Genomic DNA, 19983 nt, shown 5'->3' with positions numbered 1-19983 from the left:
GCAAGCGTCTATGCACATGTTCCCATATAGCCCTGTGTGAAAATTTCTTTGGGCTATATACCTGGAGCAAAATTGTTGGATCATAGAATATATATTTTCTTCTCCTCTTTTTTTGAGAGAGGGTCTCTCTGTGTCACCCAAACTGGAGTGCAGTGGTGCAATCATGATCAAGTGATCCTCCTACCTCAGCCTCCAAAGTAGCTGGGACCACAGGCATGTGCAACCATAACTGGTTAATTTTTAAAAAAACTTGTTGTACAGACAGTGATATGGTTTGGCTGTATCCCCACCAAAAATCTCATCTTGAATTGTAATCCTCATAATCCCCATGTGTCAAGGGCGGGACCAAGTATAGAGATAATTAGATTAGGGGGGTGGTTTCCCCCATGCTGTTCTCCTGATAGTGAGTGAGTCTCATGAGAGCTGATGGTTTTATAAGTGTCTGGAATTTCCCCTGCTTGCACTCACTCCATCCTGCTGCCATGTGAAGAAGGTGCCTGCTTCTCCTTTGCCTTCTGCCATGATTATAAGTTTCCTGAGGCCTCCCCAGCCATGGGAAACTGTGAGTCAATTAAACGTCTTTCCTTTACAAATTACCCAGTCTCGGGTATTTCTTCATAGCAGTGTGAGAATGAACTAATACAGACGAGGTCTCACTATGTTGTCCAGGCTGGTCTCAAACTCCTGGGCTCAAGTGATCCTCTCACTTTGGCCTCCCAAAGTGCTATGATTATAGGAGTGATGCTCAGCCTCCTATCTCACTTTTCAATAGCTTTTATGAAGTATAATTCATCTACCATATAATTCACTCATTTAAAGTGGATAATTCAATAGTTTAAAATATATTCACAGGGTTGTGCAACTGTCACCACAATCAATTTTAGAACATTTTCATCACTCCCTCCAAATCCAGTATCCATGAATATTTACTCCCTATTTCTCCCCAAACTCCCAGACTCCTCAGCCTAGACAACCATGAATCTACTTCCTGTGTCTACAGATTTTCCTATTCTGAGCATCTCATATAAACGGAAGGGCACAGTATGTGGCCTTTTGAAACTGGTTTCTTTTACTTAGCATAATGTTACAAGGTTCCTCCATGTCATAGCATGCATCAGTACCTTATTCCTTTTTTGTTGTTGTTGTTGTTGAGATGGAGTTTCACTCTGTCACCCAGGCTGGAGTGCAATGTTGCAATCTTGGCTCACTGCAACCTCCACCTCCTGGGTTCAAGCCATTCTCCTGCCTCAGCCTCCCAAGTAGGCATGTGTCACCACGCCCAGCTAATTTTTCTATTTTTAGTAGAGATAGGGTTTCACCATGTTGGCCAGGCTGGTCTCGAACTCCTGACCTCAAGCGATCCGCCTGCCTAAGCCTCCCAAAGTGTTGGGATTACAGGCGTGAGCCACTGCACCCGGCCTTTTATTCCTTTTTATTGCTGAATAATGTTCCATCCTATGACCGTATCACATTTTCTTTATCCATTCATTGGTTGACAGACATTTGGGTTGTTTGCATTTTTTGGCTATTATAGATAATCTGCTATGTACATTCATGTCCAGTTGTCTCTTGGTATCTGTGGGGTACTGGTTCTAGGACCACCATGGATACTAAAATCCAAGGATACTCAAGTCCCTTAGTATTTGCATATAAACTACACACATCCTTTGGTCTACTGTAAATCATCTCTAGATTACTTATAATACCTCATACAATGTAAATGCTATGTAAATAGTTGTATATTGTATTTTTAATTTTTATTACTGTTTATTGTATCATTTTTTAATGCCCCATCTGCTTTCAGGATATTATTATTTTTTACCTTTTTCCCCTAAATATTTTTGATCCATGGTTGAATGCAAGGATGTGGACTTCATGGACGTAGAGGGCCAAGTGTACATGGTTTTACAGAGATGTGTATTTGTTTTAATTTCTCTTGGGTATATACCTAGGAACAGATGGGTCAAATAGTAACTCTATGTTTAATGTTTTGTATATTGCCAAACTGTTTTCCACAGTGGCTGTACCATTTTGTATTCTTACCAGCAATATATGAGAATTTCTCCACATCCTTGCCTACACTCATGTGAAGAGGAAAAGCAAAGTTTTTTCTCTCTACTCACACACTCAACGTAGAACACTTCTGTGACCAGATATGTAAAGGTATTTCCTGACACACCAACTTCTCTAGTGGACACCAACTGGGTGTCCACTAGAGAATTCAATTCAATTCAATTCTGACACTATCTAGATAGTATCAGATCCCACAGGATGTTTCCCACAAGACTTCCCCTAACTTCCAACACCAATCCAAGTAGGTTGTCACCTACACTTCTCACCAATGGGCTATAAAATCCCCTGACACCTTTTCCAGAGTTTGGTGGGTAGAGCTGAAAGTTTCAACCCTCTAATCACTTGGTCCTTCTAGTGACCAGTCCCATCCTGAGGCTATCTCAGAGCCCCACCCTAGATAAAAAATACCAAAGGTTTTAGGTACTCTGTGACAGGAACTGGGGACAAAGACCAAAAGTATTTCGTATTATACTACAATTTGTTAATGTCCATTTTAAAAAATTACTGCCATCCTTTTAGGTGTGAAGTGGTATCTCATTGTAATTTTTATTTGCATTTCCCTAATAACTAATGATGTTGCATCTTTTTGTTAGGTTATTGGCAATTTGTATATCTTCTTTGGAGAACTATCTATTCAGATTCTTCCCCATTAAAAAAATTTTTCTGGCTGGGCGCAGTGGCTCACGCCTGTAATCCAAGCACTTTGGGAGGCCAAGGCGGGTGGATCACGAGGTCAGGAGATCGAGACCATCCTGGCTAACATGGTGAAACCCCGTCTCTACTAAAAATACAAAAAAATTTTGGTGGCGGGCACCTGTAGTCCCAGCTACTCAGGAGGCTGAGGCAGGAGAATGGCATGAACCTGGGAGACGGAGCTTGCAGTGAGCCAAGATGGCGCCACTGCACTCCAGCCTGGGCGACAGAGCAAGACTCCATCTCAAAAAAAAAAAAAAAAAAAAAAAAAAAATTTTTTTTTAGAAACAGGGTCTCACTGTCGCCCAGGCTGGAGTTCAATGGCGTTATCACAGCTCCCTGCAGCCTCAACCTCCCAGGCTCAAGCAGTCCTCCCACTTCAGCCTTCCAAGTAGCTAGGACAACAGGCATGTGCCACTACACCTGGCTTTTTTTTTTTTTTTTTTCTGGTAGAGATTGGGGTCGGGGGATAGGGAGTCTCACTGTGTTGCCCAGGCTGGTCTCGAACTCCTGGGCTCAAGGGATCTTGATGCCTCGGCCTCCCAAAGTGTTGAGATTACAGGCGTGAGCCACAGAGTCCAGCCACCAGTACAGCCATTTTTTCATTGAGCTATTTGTCTTTTCATTACTGAGTTGCAAAAGTTCTTTATATGTTCTGAATACAAGCCTCTTATCAGATATATGATTTACAAATATTTTCTTGGGCTAATTGCCTCTTAGCTTCAATGTCAAAAATGGAACAGTATGTGAAGGCCAAAACAACTTCATCTTAGATGGGAGGTCAGAGTAACTCCATCTTGGACAGTAATCCGCCATGTTGACTTCAGATTAACCTCAGTTCTGGGAATGCCTCTGAGATGTCCAGCTCATCTATTGTCCCTTGTGTTAGAGCATGTACTTACCATCAGTCCTGCCCTCAGGGAAAATTCCTACCCATTCCCTCTGAAGCCAGAGTGCCCGTCACCTCTGGTATATAAACCCTGGGTCTGGGAGGTAATAGTGTGGGGATCTGCCATCTTTTTTCACTGCCTCTGGTGACATAGACATGGCTTCTGTTCATAAGTCTGTATTAAATGTTTCCTTCTAAGAAATTGGATTTGTCAACCTCTTTCTTTGACTTCTCAGCTTCCTCGGATTTTGTGGTAGGTTTGGATAGACTGCCCACCACAGAAAAACCTGCTACCACTACTTACAGGATACTACTGGGTAGATGTAGATTGGATTGACAAGGAGTGGAAGAAATTTCGAAAGCAGATTCTAGACTGGTTATGAATTCAGTTCAACTAATTTCCCACACTAATGAACACTACCTATGTCCAAGCTATTTTAAGCCCATAGAGAAGTTGCAAGAAGGTTGCAATCACAACATAAAGGAGTAAAGTGGAGACTGCTAACATTGCAAATACTCTAAGTAGAAATTGTTTTAAAATGTCAGTATCTCTAAGGCCTAGCAAATGTTTGGCACAACACCTAGTCCACAAACATTTTGCTCAATATAACTAAGCTGAGATAAGAAATAATTATATGGGCCAGGCGTGATGGATCATGCCTGTAATCCCAGCACTTTGGGAGGCTGAGGTGGGCAGATCTCTTGAGGTCAGGAGTTTAAGACCAGCCTGACCAACATGGTGAAACTCCATCTCTGCTAAAAATACAAAAGTAGCCAGGCGTGGTGGCACATGCCTGTAGCCCCAGCTACTCGGGAGGCTGAGGCAGGAGAATCGCTTGAACCCAGGAGGCGGAGGTTGCAGTGAGCCAAGATCGCGCCATTGCACTCCAGCCTGGGCAACAAGAGTGAGACTCCATCTCAAAAAACAAACAAACAAACAAAAAACTACGTGGCAGAAAATTGAGAGTAACACAGAAATATAGACATCTGCTAGTATTGTAGCTGTCTAAATCAACCCTTGAATTGGAATAGGGGCAGAAGATGAGAAAAGTGGGGGCAAATGACAAAGAAAGAAAGAGAGATGAAAGGAAGGACTTTAAGAACATATCAAGGAGAGCTGTGGTAAGATGAAGAAAACCTGGTGGGCAAAGCCAGGTTGACATGTGCTTCCAGGGATTAAGAATTTTTAAAGGCCAGGTGCCATAGCTCACACTTGTAATCCCAGCACTTTGGGAGGCCCAGGCAGGTGGATTGCTTGAGCCTAGGAGACCAGCCTGGGCAACATGGCCAACCACATCTCCATAAAATATGAAATTTTGCTAGGCATGGTGGTGCACACCCGTGGTCCCAGATACTTGGGAAGCTGAGGTGGGAGGATCACTTGACCTTGGGAGGTTGAGGCTGCAGTGAGTCGAGATCACACCACTGCACTGCAGCCAGAGTGAGACCCTGTCTCAAAAAATTTATGTATTTTTAAAAACACTCACATACATAAAATCAGGTGAGCTCTTTTTGGACGAACAATTAAGGCTTCAGTGGATCCTAGGTTTCTTACTTGCCCCACTGTTCTCTGCCACACAATGTTTAATGTAGACAACAGAAAACATTGAAGGATATAAAAGGCCTAATTTTTCCCTAAGTAGCTAAAGAGGAAAGCAACAGAAACCATGCCATGAAGTGAGAACAGAAGTAGTGAGATTAATTTTAAATTCTATTTTCTTTTCTGCTTTCATGACTCAGCTAGGCCCACAAATGACCCTTGGAATTTTCTGATAGTGGCCAACTTTGCATGGTGTTTGCTTGATATAATTTCCCACTGGACAGTCCTCAGTGCAGTAGAGGACTCAAGGAAACTGAAGATTCTTAATTAATTCATTCACTCACTCACTAATTTATCTAACCAATATATATTGAGTACTTGGGCTCTGCTCTAGATGCTATGGATGCAATAATTTATAAAATGAAGATCCACCCCTCCCGCTAGTCTGAGGAAAGGCAGACATAAATAAATAAATAAATGAGTAAATATCCGAGGTGCTAAGTGCTCTGAAGATGGGGATTGGCAAGGGAATAGATGGTAAGGGGAGCTGTTTTAAGCAATGATCAGGGAATTTCCCTCTAATACAATTATCAGCGACCAGAGATCTGAATGAAGCAAGAGAATGGTCCCTGTAGTTTCTCTTTTTTTTTTTTGGAGATGGAGTCTTGCTCTGTCGCCAGGCTGGAGTGCAGTGGGGCGATCTCGTCTCACTACAACCTCTGACTCCCTGGTTCAAGCGATTCTCCTGCCTCAGCCTCCCAAGTAGCTGGGATTAGAGGCGCACGCCACCATGCCCAGGTAATTTTTTTATTTTTAGTAGAGACGGGTTTCACCATGTTGGCCAGGCTGGTCTTGAACTCCTGACCTCGTGATCCGCCCGCCTCGGCCTCCCAAAGTGCTGGGATTACAGGCGTGAGCCACTGCGCCTGGCCTGTAGCTGTCTCTTATAGAGGCCGAGGGACTCAGAGCAGAACTGCCCTGGGGAGAGTAGAAGACAAAGTCAGAATAGGAGCCAGGAATAAATATACAACATTGTTTGCATTAACACCAAACATTTTCTGTTTATATCTTTGGCTGAGTGTGGTAGCTCATGCCTGTAATTTCAGCACTTTGGGAGGCCAAGGTGAGAGGATTGCTTGAGCCCAGGAGTTCAAGACCAGCCTGGGCAAAACGGCAAGACCCCATTTCTACAAAAAATAAAAAATAAAAATAAAAAAAAAACTCTATTTATCCTTGTAGGAAAGGGGATGCAAAGATGTGTAGTAGCTATCATCTGGCCTAGCAATTCCACTTGTAGATAAATATCCAAAATCAGGAAATCACATGTCCACACCAACACCTATATAAGAATGTTTATAGCAGCATTATTCATAATAGCTAAGAAGTTGAAACAACCCAAATGTCCATCAACTGATGAACAGATAAACAAAATGTAATATCTACCATTTAAAAAAATGAAAATGCAGAATAGAACTTCACTAAACATAATGTCATGGGTGAGCAACGGCTATCTGGACCAGTGGCGTGTGTGTAAAATAATTTACCAAGGCAGTTGTAGATAAAGAAAGGCAGATTTATTGGAGAAAGTATAAAAATATGTTGCCAGGGAGCAACTGGTAGAATCAGCAGAAGAAGAGCTGACTGTCAGGAAACAAAGGCTTGCTGGAGATTTTATAGACTTAGTGTTTATGCTGTATGCTCAAGAGGGCTTTGTGCAGTACTGATAATGCCAAGGTTGCGGTGAGCTAACTTGCAGGTGTCTGCTGATAGCTGGGTGTGGGATGATTGTGAGTTATTTGTGTAGAGGGGCTATGTGTCCCGGACCATGAAGAAAGGCAGACTTATAGCTTATCTGCTTTCTCTTTTTGTTTTCCCTTGGTCCCACCAACCTAACTCCTTTTCTCTAATGAGGATGCCACACATATGTGTAAGCGATCATTTTTCTTTAATAAGGTACCAAAAACTTGCTTTCTCATAGCAGAGTAGTCAGGATAGTTGTTCTTCTTACATGGTGCCAGACTTCCAAGAGGCAGGCAGTGGAAGTTGCTAGTCCTCTAAAAGGTTAGGGATTACTTCACTGTATTTTATTTGTCAGAGCGGTCACAGTCAGCTCAGATTCAAGAGTACAGAAATAGAATTCACCTCTTGATGGAAGAATAGTATGTGAGCACATGAAGGAAAGAACTATAGATAAGCTATCACAAAGATAGAATGGGTGGGGAGCTAGAAAACAACAGTGTCAGGAGCCACTAACAACTGAAGATCAATCTAGAATTAAAGTAATTAAAATTCAGATACACATGATAGTGGATTGAATTGTTGGTCTCAAACCTTCACCCTCCATGCATCCACACACTTGTCACATGGAGAGTATACTTCCCTGCCTCTTGACTTTGGCGTAGCCATGTTGTATTCTTTATCTATTGCTGCATCCCAAACCATCCCCAAATTTAGTGGCTTAAAACAACTATGCAACAATTCTGCAGGTTGGATAGGGGTTCTTTTGCTGCTGTCACCTGGGCTCACTCATGAAGTTACATCCAGTTATTGGGTCAGCTGAGAGCTGAGCTAGGAAATTGGGATGCTTGGGCCTCTCTCCATGTGGGCTTTCATCCACAAAGAGGTTCATCCGAGCTGGGCTTCCTCATCCTCCTGTCTTGGCTGTAGCATTCCAAGAGGGTGTAAATGGGACTGCAAGGGTCTTATTAGACTACAGCTTACAAGGCATAAATTTCACTTCTACTACATTCTATTGGTCAAAGGAAGTCACAAGCTCATATTCAAGGGGCAAGGAGTACATGCAGGGGGAGAAAACTCTACCTCTTGATGGGAGGAACTGAAGTTGATTTATGGTCATGTTGAATCTACTACATATTGATGGCAGCAGTGTGCCATCTGGAGCAGTGGCTGCAGCAAGGAGGCACAGCTGGGGCTGCATGCTCCGTAAAGCTGGTGGGAGCTGAGGACAAATGGGAGACCCAATCCTTCCAAGTTGGGGCAGGAGCTTCCTGTGTGTGACTGTCACCACCCAAGTCACAGCTACGGATCCGGGCATCCCTGTGCTCTTGGGGTCTGGGGACTAGGCAGGAGCCCCACCCTCCTGGGCACAGCTGCATCTCTCCAAACCGTGGCTGCAGACCCAGGCCTCCTGTTCCAAGGAGCAGGAAGGAGCCCCATTCTCCCCAGTGCAGCTGCAGCCACCCAAACGGGCTGTGGTCCCAGGCATCCCTGCACTCTTGGGGGCCCTGGAAGGCCACCCTTGCCCTCACAGGCTTGGAAATGCCTGCTCCCATTGCCTGGCTTCTCCCTGCTGTCGGTGCCTGCTCTGATCTCAGAACAAAGTCAGGACCAAACCCGGGTGCTGTCACAGCCAGGCTGGGTGTCCACACACTCGGGGCAATGTTGACACACCAGCCCCCTGCTGCCTTGGCCCCCTCCAGATTTTGGGTGCTGACAAGCATAGGAGGGAAGCTGAAGTGGGGGGATGCTGAAAGCAGGTTGGCACTGGTCTGAATGCACCCCTTGGCACCTACAGCCTGGGTGCCATGAACAGCAGCATGACGCAAACATCAGGACAACCAGCTGCAGAGAGGAGCTACCCACTCCAGGGCTTCCTCTCTGCTGAGAGCAGCAGACATTAGGATGACCAGCTGCAGACAGGAGCTACCCACTCCACGGTCTCCTCTGAGCTACTGTCACTCAATAGAGCTCCTCTTCGTCTTGCTCACCCTCTACTTGTCTGCCTACCTCATTCTTCCTGGGTGCAGGACAAGAACTTGGGACCCACCAAATGAGGCTAAGAGTTGTAATGCAAACAGGACTGAGACATGCCCCTTGCTCAAAATGTTGTGGGCAAAGAGAAGGAAAGAAGAAGTACAGCCCTTTGGGGAGTCCAGACTTGGGAGCCCCCTGATCCAGGACTGTGATTCCCTCTTTGGGGCCCAAAATTCCTGGCATCTTCAAGCTTCTGAGTGCCACCATGTTCCCAGTGCCAGCAGTGGAAGCTGCTTGTGGTGTACCTGGTCCAGCCACAGCCTTGCAGGGTGCCAGCACCTGTGCTGCCCCTGCCCGCTGCAGCAGGGGCATGTCTGACTGTGCAGTGGTCGGACACATGCTTGCCCACACACCCGTCACTGCTCCACGCAGTATCCCTGGGAAGGCATGGGATTCAGGCCAGTAGCATGAGCCAAGAGCAGCCTACGAGGCCTAGTGAGTGGAATGAACCTAGTGGGTCTGAGCAAACTCAGGCAAAGGCACAACTGGCCAGACAGGTTTCTGCTGAAAAAAGTGACACCCCAAAGATCCCATAACGATATGGGACTCCTTTTAGCCAATGGCATGCAGACATCATGACAATGTGCCCAGTTCCAGGTCTAAGTGTTAAAAACCCTTGAGTGCTTCCTCTCCATCTCTTATGCTTCTGCCATCATCACAAGAACAGGCCTCGGGTATCGAACTTGTTCAAGAAGAATGAGACATGGAGGGCAAAGTTGATCCAGCCAACCTGCAGCCCTGCAGTGAGATGCAGAGCTGCCCAGCTAAGTTAAACCCAGATCAGCTAAACCCCAGCTCAACTGTAGAAGAACATAATAAATTGGTGTTATTTTAAGCTAAAGGGAAGAAAAAATTCCTGTTTTGTTTTTTTTTTTCTTTTTTCCTGAGACGAGGTCTTGCTCTGTCACCCTGGCTGGAGTACAGTGTCATGATTATGGCTTACTGCAGCCTTGAACTCCTGGCTCAAACAATGTCCCCTCCTTACCCCTGACTACAGGTATGTGCCACTTGTAGTGGCCACCTCGATTTTTTTTAGTAAAGACAGGGTCTTACTATGTCGCCCAGGTTGGTCTCGAACTCCTGACCTCAAGTGATTCTCCCACCTTGGCCTCATCAAGTGCTAGGATTATCAGCATGAGCCACCACACCCGGCCTGCAACTGGACAAATTATAATGCTAACCCTCAAATGGCTCAAAGATTGGGCATAAAACCCAAATCACCCCCATCAGAATTTTTTTTCTTTTTTTCTTTTCTTTTTTTTTGAGACAGAGTCTCGCTCTGTCGCCCAGGCTGGAGTGCAGTGCGCGATCTCTGCCTCCCAGGTTCACACCATTCTCCTGCCTCAGTCTGCCCAGTAGCTGGGACTACAGGCGCCCGCCATCATGCCTGGCTAATTTTTTGTATTTTTAGTAGAGACAGGGTTTCACCCTGTTAGCCAGGGTGGTCTTGATCTCCTGACCTCGTGATCTGCCCGCCTCAGCCTCCCAAAATGCTGGGATTACAGGCGTGAGCCATGGCGCCTGGCCCAGAATTTTTTTTCTAAGAATCCGTCTCCTCCAAAGCCAGCCATAAAATGTAGAAACACTATTCTAACTTTCCCTTGCCTTTCCGTGTAGGAGCTGGCCATAAAAATATTCTCTGACCTACCTGGTCTGATAGTAGGTCATACAACCCTCATTCCAGAAAGGTGCTGTCCTATACCCGAGAGAAAGGAATGCCATGCAGAGACCCAGAAGAATGAACAAATAGGCCTTGCCGGGTTTCCCTACTCAATCTATCACCATTAGATCATTCTCTTTTTGTCCAATCACATTTCTACATGGCACTCCATTTTTCATCGAACCTAAACATACAAATAGACAGTTTTCTCTGGGTCTTTGGCTTTCACTTCTGAAGCCTTCCATGTCACAAAAAACTTTGATTAAATAAATTTTTTGCACCTTTCTCTTGTTTGTCTTTTGTTGTAGGAGTGTCAGCCACAAACCTTCTGATGAATGAGAAAAGGTATCACATATTTTCACCCCTGTGCAGGGCTATTATGGTTCCCCATGTTCACCAGAGACCCAGCTTCCTCCCTGGAAGGAAGATGGCACTGCTCTGCCATGTCGACTATGTCACTTCATGATCCAAGATGATTCTTAAGTTCCAGGACAGCAGTGACAGAAAGGTATGCCTGCATCCTTGTGTTGTGGCTTTCTGGAATTTCACATATATTTACTTACATCTTATCAGCATTGAAGTTAGCAGTACGGCCAGACTAATTATAGGAAAGGTTATAAAACAACCTTACGTTTTGGTCAGCAATGTGCCTATATAAGAATCAGGGTTCTGTTACTAAGGAAGAAGCATAAAATGGAAATCAGATTAGACATTTAGCTGTCCATGCCACAATATATAATGGATCTCACCTCCTGGGAGCAACTATGTTAGTTTCTCAATAATGACTACACTAGTATGTCTATTGATCTCTTTCAGCTCCGATCTATCCATTCCTATTTTCAGCAGCTTTGTTATATTTTCAAATTTTCTCATATAAATCTCATAATTTTTCATGTTCAGTACCTGTACAACCAAGATTTGTAAATTCTTTAAGATGGCAAATATGTTTATATATGTATATATATAATTGCACAGGACCCACTGTGGCTGCTAAATGATGACTGAAGTCAATTATTAAGACAGTTCACCTTTCCTCATTCTCTTTCTTTTAGAAAATAGGCCAGGCGTCGTGGCTCATGCCTGTAATCCCAACGCTTGGGGAGGCTGAGGCAGTCGGATCACTTGAGGTCGGGAGTTTGAGACCAGCCTGTCCAAAATGGTGAAACCCCGTCTCTACTAAAAATACAAAAATTAGCCAGGTGTGGTGGCGCACGCTTGTAATACCAGCTACTCAGGAGGCTGAGGCATAATAATCACTTGAACCCGGGAGGCAGAGGTTGCAGTGAGCCAAGATCATGCCACCGCACTCCAGCCTGGGGAATAGAGCGAGACTCAGTCTCAAAAAAAAAAGAAAATAAAAAAAAAGAAAATACATTAATAAAGAAAATCTTAATATAAGTTCTAGTCTTATTGAATAACATGTCATTACTTGATTCTTTCCTGGTACATGAAATGGTCAGAAACTTATCCTTTATGTACAGTGTATTTCATTTGTGGAATGTATCAAAACAGAAATCTGACTTTTGTTAAAGTAATTAATGTCTTTTAAATAGAGATTATTCAGAACATCTTTTTTTGTTTGTTTTTTTAAGAGATGGGGGTCTCACTCTGCCACTCAGGTTGGAGTGCAGTGGTGTGACCATAGCTCCCTACACTCTTAAGTTCTGGGCTCAAGTGATCCTACTGCCTCAGCCGCCTCCCAAAGCACTTGGATTGCAGACGTGAGCCACCACACCTGGCCCAGAACATCCTTAAAATGTTTAACCTCGATGAACTATGTACAGAGAGGCAATGTAGTAAGACGATATACCTTGGAGACTAAGGGGCCTAGGTTAAAATCCCTGCTGTTCCACTGTATGGCCTAAGGCAAGTCATTAACTTTGTGCCTCAAAATTTCCTCATCTGTAACATTGGGATAGTACTATCTACATCAAAGGGCTATTGTGTGGATATATGTAAGGTTTCTGTAAAAACTGACATTGAATAGAGGTTAATGGTGGGCAAACAAAGACATTTACAGGAAGAACATATAAACTATCAATCAGTTCAGCTTTCATTTTCTATTTTTGAGAGGTAAATAGCACAGTAGTTAGGAATATAAACTGTAGAGCCAAACTGCAAGGATTCATATCCCGGCTCCATCATTTACAAGCTGTGTGACCTCAGGCAAGTTACTTAACCTCTCTCTCTGTGCCTCATCTGTAAAATGGGGATGACAATAATAACACTGGCCCTTCCCTTAGGGCTAATGTAAGGATTAAGTGAGTTGATACATGTAGAACATTTAGAATAGTACCTACACAGAGGAAGCATTTGTAAGGGTTAGTGTCATGGTTAATTTTATTTGCCAGTTTGTCTAGGCTGAGGTTCTCTAATATTTTGTCCAACACCAGTCTAGCTGTGAAGGTATTTTTAGATGGGACTAATATTTAAATCAGTAGACCTCATCTGGAAGATTATCCTCCGTATGGGGGTAGCCCTCAACCAATCAGTTGAAGTCCTTAAGAGAAAAAGACTTAAGTCACCCAAAGAAGCAGGAATGCTACCTGCTGCATGGCAGGAACAGCCCATGGAAGAGTTTGAATACCAGCCTCAGAAGTTTAGGATTTGTTTTCCCCTACTGGAAATGGGGAGCTAGTGAAACTTTGTGAAATAATGTTGTAAGATGAAAAGAGTATCAAAAGGTGTTGGACTCGTTAGGAGGAGGGAGAAACTAGGGAAAGAGAGAACAGGTAGAAAATAGTACAGCCTTGCATTATACAGGGGTATCCAGTTTGTTACTGGAAGAGCAATGAGCATCTTTTCCCTTACTCTTTACATTGAAACACATTTCAGGCCATACAGAGGTCCCTCATGTGGGCAGCCTGCTGTCCCTCTCTTGGTCCCCTTCCCATTTTTCCTTTGCTGTAATTCTCCTTCCTCCCAGATTCCAGCTTCCTATCATTTCATATGGTCTATGAGAAGACAGGGTGGGGTTAGGGAACATCATTTTTGCTGTCATTTGCGACCTGGGTAAGGTCTTTCCTGGTTTCACTGTGGGAGAATGACTGTGGATTCTTATTTCCTTATATTAAAGTATATTCAAGAAAACAGATCTCTCTTGCACATTTCTCATAGCACAAAATTTGAATTTTTAAACTTTTTCTGGAGTATTTTTGCATATAAAATCTAGATTGCCCAAAGCCACAATAACTTATAAAACTGGCCCTGGTTTAAAGTCTATATCTAACACTGCTAGGGAAAGAAACATAGTTGGTTCCTTTCCCAGAGTATGTCAATTAGCTGGAAAAATAATACTTTCTTTTCTGCCATTGGAAGAGAAACTGACCAATAGAAAAGCAGTTCAGCACCTACACCCACTCTGCACAAAATAAGGCGGTGTGTTTGTACGTGCATTTGGTTGCTTGACAACCAGTGACAAACAGGCTTTTCATCATCTCTTACAATGTTACCTTGATATTCCAAACTCTAATATAAAAGAGACTCAGAAGAGAGCAATGAGTTTAGAAAACTGGACATCATTTCCAGTAGGATATAAGCACACACACTTCCAGCATTACAGATTTCAAAGACAAAGGCAGTTTCTCTTAATACTGCGTGCATTTTTCTGTTGTTCAGCTTGGATAAAACATTCACTTCATTCCACTGACAAGAAAAATATTTATTGAATATTCTTTACAGGGATTACAAGGGAATTTTTGGCCTGTTTCAGCCATATCCTAATAGCAGTGCACTAGCAGATATTACTTGGCAATAAACATTGACTTTTAGATTACCCAAGGTATAATTTTCACTGTGATATTATGCACCATTTCCCACAGCTAGAAGGATACAACATTAATTTAAATGTGTTTGTATGTTGCTTTATAGGGTTTTCAATTTTTTAAACTGCATATTTATAGGCTTCTTCAATGCACTGTAAAAGCTTCAAAGAATAATAACACTGCTTATTTTTAAGGGACACTTATGTTCTCTATCTAATTGATTTCTGGCAGTGATTATGTATGTTAGCCAGGGCAGGTTATATTTAGTGCTATTTTACAGATAATGAAACAGAGGCACAGGAAATTGGGTATTTGCCTGAGGACCCACATGGGTCAAAAGCAATGTTAGCCCTGAAGGGCTTCAGATTCAAATATAAGGAATGTTTTCTATGTTTTCAAGATAATTCTTGAATTAGAACTTGTTTTCTCTTTCTCCATTGTTTCTTGGTAGCTTTGTATAATATTCAACCACACTGAATAACACTATACTTTTTCACTTGTAGCATTCATCATACATAGTTGCCTACCTTCAAATTTTCCTTCCAGTTTTCATGAAAGCAGAGACCATGTTTATATTGTTCATTTATTGCCATGAATCCACAGCCTAACATAGTTTCTGATAGATAGTATGATCTTCATGAATATTTATTGAATAAATGTATTTTTACTTGGGCTAATTTCCCTTAGGCTGAAATTACCCAAGAAAATTTCCCTTAGGCTAAAATTACCCCAAGAACAATTCAAGTAAACAATTTTAAGTTAATTTTAAGTTAGGGTTAATATTTGTATCAGTTGAGATAGGATACATGAAATTAGGTTAAGATCCAGTAACAAACTACATCAAAGGTTTGTTTCTTGCTCATGTTCCCTGGCTATCATAGGCTGGCAGTGGAATCCTCTTCCTTGGAGTCATTCAAGGAGCAGCCATTCTCTGGAACATTGCTGGTTGCAATGGCAGAGGTGAGTGAACCTTGGAGGGTCTTGCACAGGGACATGAAATGCTCACACTCAAAAATTACCCCATCACCTCCACTCACAATTCATTGACCAGGGCAACTCACAGGTGCCTGCCTTCCCCTGGCACTACTGGCTTGGGTGATAAAGAACAGTAAATATTTAGCAAACAATGCTAATAATGACTATCATATTTCGCTTACTTGATTTTGAGCATTTGTGATTTAAATAAAACACAATTTTGTATAACCTTTCTTACAAAATATGATTGTTCTCACAACAGCTCTGATGGGAAACATGCAATTAAAGGCTTGAATAAGGTCAAATAGAATGAATAATAGTCAAATAATCAGAGGTGGAAATGGAAAGACATTTGAAATCTCTGTAGCATTGGTACTGGTCGAAGTTTTTTTTTTTTTTTTGAGACAGAATCTTGCTCTTTTGCTCAGGCTGGAGCGCAGTGGCATGATCTTGGCTCGCTGCAACCTCTGCCTCCCAGGTTCAAGCAGTTCTCCTGCCTCATCCTCCCGAGTAGCTGGGATTACAGGTGCATGCCACCACACCCACCTAATTTTTGTATTTTTAGTAGAGACGGCATTTTGCCATGTTGGTCAGGCTGGTCTCGAACTCCTGACCTCAAATGATCCACCCTTCTCAGCCTCCCAGAGTGCTGGGATTACAGATATGAGCCACTGCGACTGGCCTGAAGCTTATTTATTCCAAATTTTTAGAGGTAAATTATACAGGGTGGGGGAAGCAACAATCATATTTTAGAATAAAATCATTGCTGCAAGTTTAATTGCATCCAAGGACAAGATTTCAAATTCTCTCTCTCTCTTTTTTTTTTTAAAGAGACAAGGTCTTGCTTTGTTGCCCAGGCTGGAGTGCAGTGGCATGGTCATAGCTCACTGCAACCCCAAACTCCTGGGATCAAGTAATCCTCCCACCTCAGCCTCTCAAGTAGTTGGGACTACAGGCATACACCACATGTCTGGCTAATCTTTTTTTTTTTTTTTTTTTTTTTTTTTTTGTAGAACAGGGGTCTCACTATCTTGCCCAGGCTGGTCTCGAATTCCTGGCCTCAAGCTATCTTCCTGCCTTGGCCTCCAAAAGTGGTGGGATTACAGGGATGAGCCAACTGCAACAGACCTAAAAATTCTCTATGTCAGTGTTTTGGCAATTATCCTGGTAACACAGAGAAGGGACATTTGGCTAGCAATTCAGGACACAGCAGCCTGAACTGTGGAAAAAACACATCCTAGTATCCCAGGCCCATGTTTTAGGCATGAAGCCAAAAGTAGCATACAGATACTTTTCTAGAAAATTGCTGATTCTGAGTATACAAAAATGTCCATATCTAATTTTAACAAGTGATTCATTAGTGAATATTAATAATTCTGCAATTATACATACCTCCCACCCACCCAAAGCCCTATGAATTGTTTTGGGTATAATTTTCTGATAGCCAGTGGTTTTCAGCAGATGGTCCAATTCTTTAAAATATAAACTGAGCTGGGCACAATGGTGCATGCCTGTAGTCCTAGCTACTCCAGTGAGGCAGGAGAATCATTTGAGCCCAGGAGTTCAAGGCTATAGTGCACTATTATCACACTTGTGAATAGTCCCTGCAATCCAGCCTGGGAAACAGGGAGATCCTGTCTCTAAAAAAAGTAAGTAAATAAAATAAAATATAAACTGAATAAAGAAGTAGCTCAACTTAATGAATGTATGGAGTGCTGTATCCCCTTGATTATTTTGTACATTGTGCAGTGATCTGTCATACCAAGTCAGCCTCTGTGGTGAATTCTTTTCCATTTTTTAATTTTTTGTCAAATACCAAATAATGATTTCCTTTACACATTATTCACATTTTTAAAAGCTTTTATTTTAGGTTCTGGGGTACATGAACAGGTTTCTTATACAGATAAACTGCATTTCATGGGGGTTTGGTGTACCAATAATTGTGCATTTTATTTTATTTTTTTGAGACAGAGTCTTGCTCTGTCGCCCAGGCTGGAGTGCAGTAGCGCCATCTCGGCTCACTGCAAGCTCCGCCTCCTGGGTTCACGTCATTCTCCTGCCTCAGCCTCCCGAGTAGCTGGGACTACAGGCGCCTGCCACCTCGCCCGGCTAATTTTTTGTATTTTTAGTGGAGACGGGGTTTCACCGTGTTAGCCAGGATGGTCTCGATCTCCTAACCTTGTGATCCACCCGCCTCGGCCTCCCAAAGTGCTGGGATTACAGGCGTCAGCCACTGTGCCCAGGATTTTTTTCTTTTTGAGACAGGGTCTCACTCTGTCACCTAGGCTAGAGTACAGTGGTGAGATCATGGTTCACTGAAGCCTGGACCTCCTGGGCTCAGGTGATCCTCCCACCTCAGCCTCCCGAGTAGCTGGGATCACAGATATGCGCCACCATGCCTGGCTCATTTTTGTATTTTTTTGTAGAGACCGAGGTTTTGACATGTTGCCCAGGCTAGTCTTGAACTCCCAGCTCAAGTGATCTGCAGGCTTGGCCTCTCAAAGTGCTGGGATTACAGGCATGAGCCACTGTGCTGGCCATGAATTCTTTTTGTAGTGTATTTAGCTATGCTTCAGAGAGTCAAAACCCAGAAGCATATAATTCAAAAGAAGTAAACTGCTGGCTTTAATTTTAATGAGCTGTGGTAGAGTGTGAAATGGTGTGATTTTCAAAGGCAATTTCAAGGACTGTTTTAGTATCAAAGATATTCTTCAGAACAGCCTAAGTGGCTTTGTTTATCATGTGACTCTGGATTCCAGTCTGTTATGGTACAAGGATTTAGCAAAGTCATGATGTTCTCAGATGCTGGACATGCAAGTGGTTATAAAAAAGGTCAAAACTCCAGGGCAATTCAAAATATTTTACACTTCCAAGCTTAAAATTTCCCTCATCTTTCTTGTTACCAAAATTTTTCACATTTGTGAAAGCAAAGTCCTTCATTATCTGCACCAAATTTTGATCCAAATGATTGAGATATTGCAACACACGATACTACATTATTGATGAGCAGATTTTTAAAAACTTAATAGTAACTTAGCTACCAAAATACTCAAGCAAATGAAAAGGCCATCACCAAGAGATATGTAGTAGAATGCTCATAGTAGCACTATCTATAATGGCTCTAAATGGCAAACTGCCCTAATGTCCATCAGAAGAATGAATTCATAAATTACAGTATATCCACAAAATGGAAAACAAAATGAATGATCTACAACTGCATACAACAATACGGAAGAATCTCACAAGTGTAATGTTGAGTACAAGTAGCCCAAAACAAAAGAACACATACTTTATGGCTTTATATATAACAAGTATAAAGATAGGCAAAACTACCTATGCTGTTGAAAGTCAGCATAGAAACTCCCCTTGGAAGAAGGCAGTGCCTGGAAGGCAGGTTGATGGGGTTCCCAGGTATTAATAATGTTTTGTTCCTTGATCTGGGTGCCGGATACAAAGGTGTCTGCAGACTGTGAAAATTCATTGAGCTGTCTACACTTAGGATATGTGCACTTTTTAAGACACATATTTCAATAAAATTATTATTTTTTTAAATTCCAGGCCAGGTACAGTGGCTCATGCCTGTAATCCCAGCACTTTGGGAGGCCGAGGTGGGAGGATTGCTTGAGTTCAGGAGTTCAAGACCAGCCTGGGCAACATGGGGAAGCCCCATCTCTACAAAAAATGTAAACATTAGCTGTGTATGGTTGAGCGTGCCTGTAGTCCCAGCTACTTGGGAGGCTGAAGTGAGAGGATCACTTGAGCCTGGGAAGCAGAGGTTTCAGTGAGCTGAGATAGCGCCACTGCACTCCAACCTGGGCAGGAGTAAAACCCTGTCTCAAAAAAAAAAAAAAAAAAAAAAAAAAAAGAAAGAAAGAAAGAAAAAAGGAAAAACTCCAGGAAGTCTATGAAAAGACGCCAACTCAATATAATATTACTCAAGGTTATTACTGTAATTTGTGAGCCGTCAATGTGAGAGTCACTCTCTAACAGGGTTACTAAATGCACTGGATTCAGAACAGTTGTCCCTGGCCTAGAATAACTAAAATGCCAGATCAAGTTAATTATTTATCTTTAAAATCTCTAATCTCTCTGCTTTTCTCTCCCTTCAGTGATATTGTCATAGTTTAATCCAAGTCATCTTCCACCTTAAATTTCATCTGTCATAATCTCCTAATCAGTTTCCCAATAGCTTATTTTAACTGTTCTTTGCACACTAACCAAAGTGATGTAAAGTCTAAAGCCAGATCCTTTCACTTCTTTTTTTCGAATGCCTCAATAGAAGCCCATTAAATTTAAACTGTAATGCCAACTCCAAGCCCCTGTCTGCCTCATCTCCCTCACATCATGCTGCTCTTTCCCTCCCTCAATATGCTGGAGACACTTTGGCTTTCTTTCTGTTCTTCCAAAACGCCGGGCTGTCCCACCGAGAGACCTTTGTCTGTTGTCCCCTCTGCCCAAAACAATTCATCATTTTATTGGTTCCATGGCTGAATGACTTATGGTTTAAATGCCATCTTATAAGGTTCTCATATAACAACCGTATCTGAAGTTATCCCCCAGTGTCCACACCATGTCTGTTTCTTTCCTTGACATGATTAGTTACTATTCTATGTGC

This window comes from Pongo pygmaeus, chromosome 3 (assembly GCF_028885625.2).
Source record: "Pongo pygmaeus isolate AG05252 chromosome 3, NHGRI_mPonPyg2-v2.0_pri, whole genome shotgun sequence".
Taxonomy (NCBI): domain Eukaryota; kingdom Metazoa; phylum Chordata; class Mammalia; order Primates; family Hominidae; genus Pongo; species Pongo pygmaeus.
Note: the sequence above shows the minus strand (reverse complement) of the source record.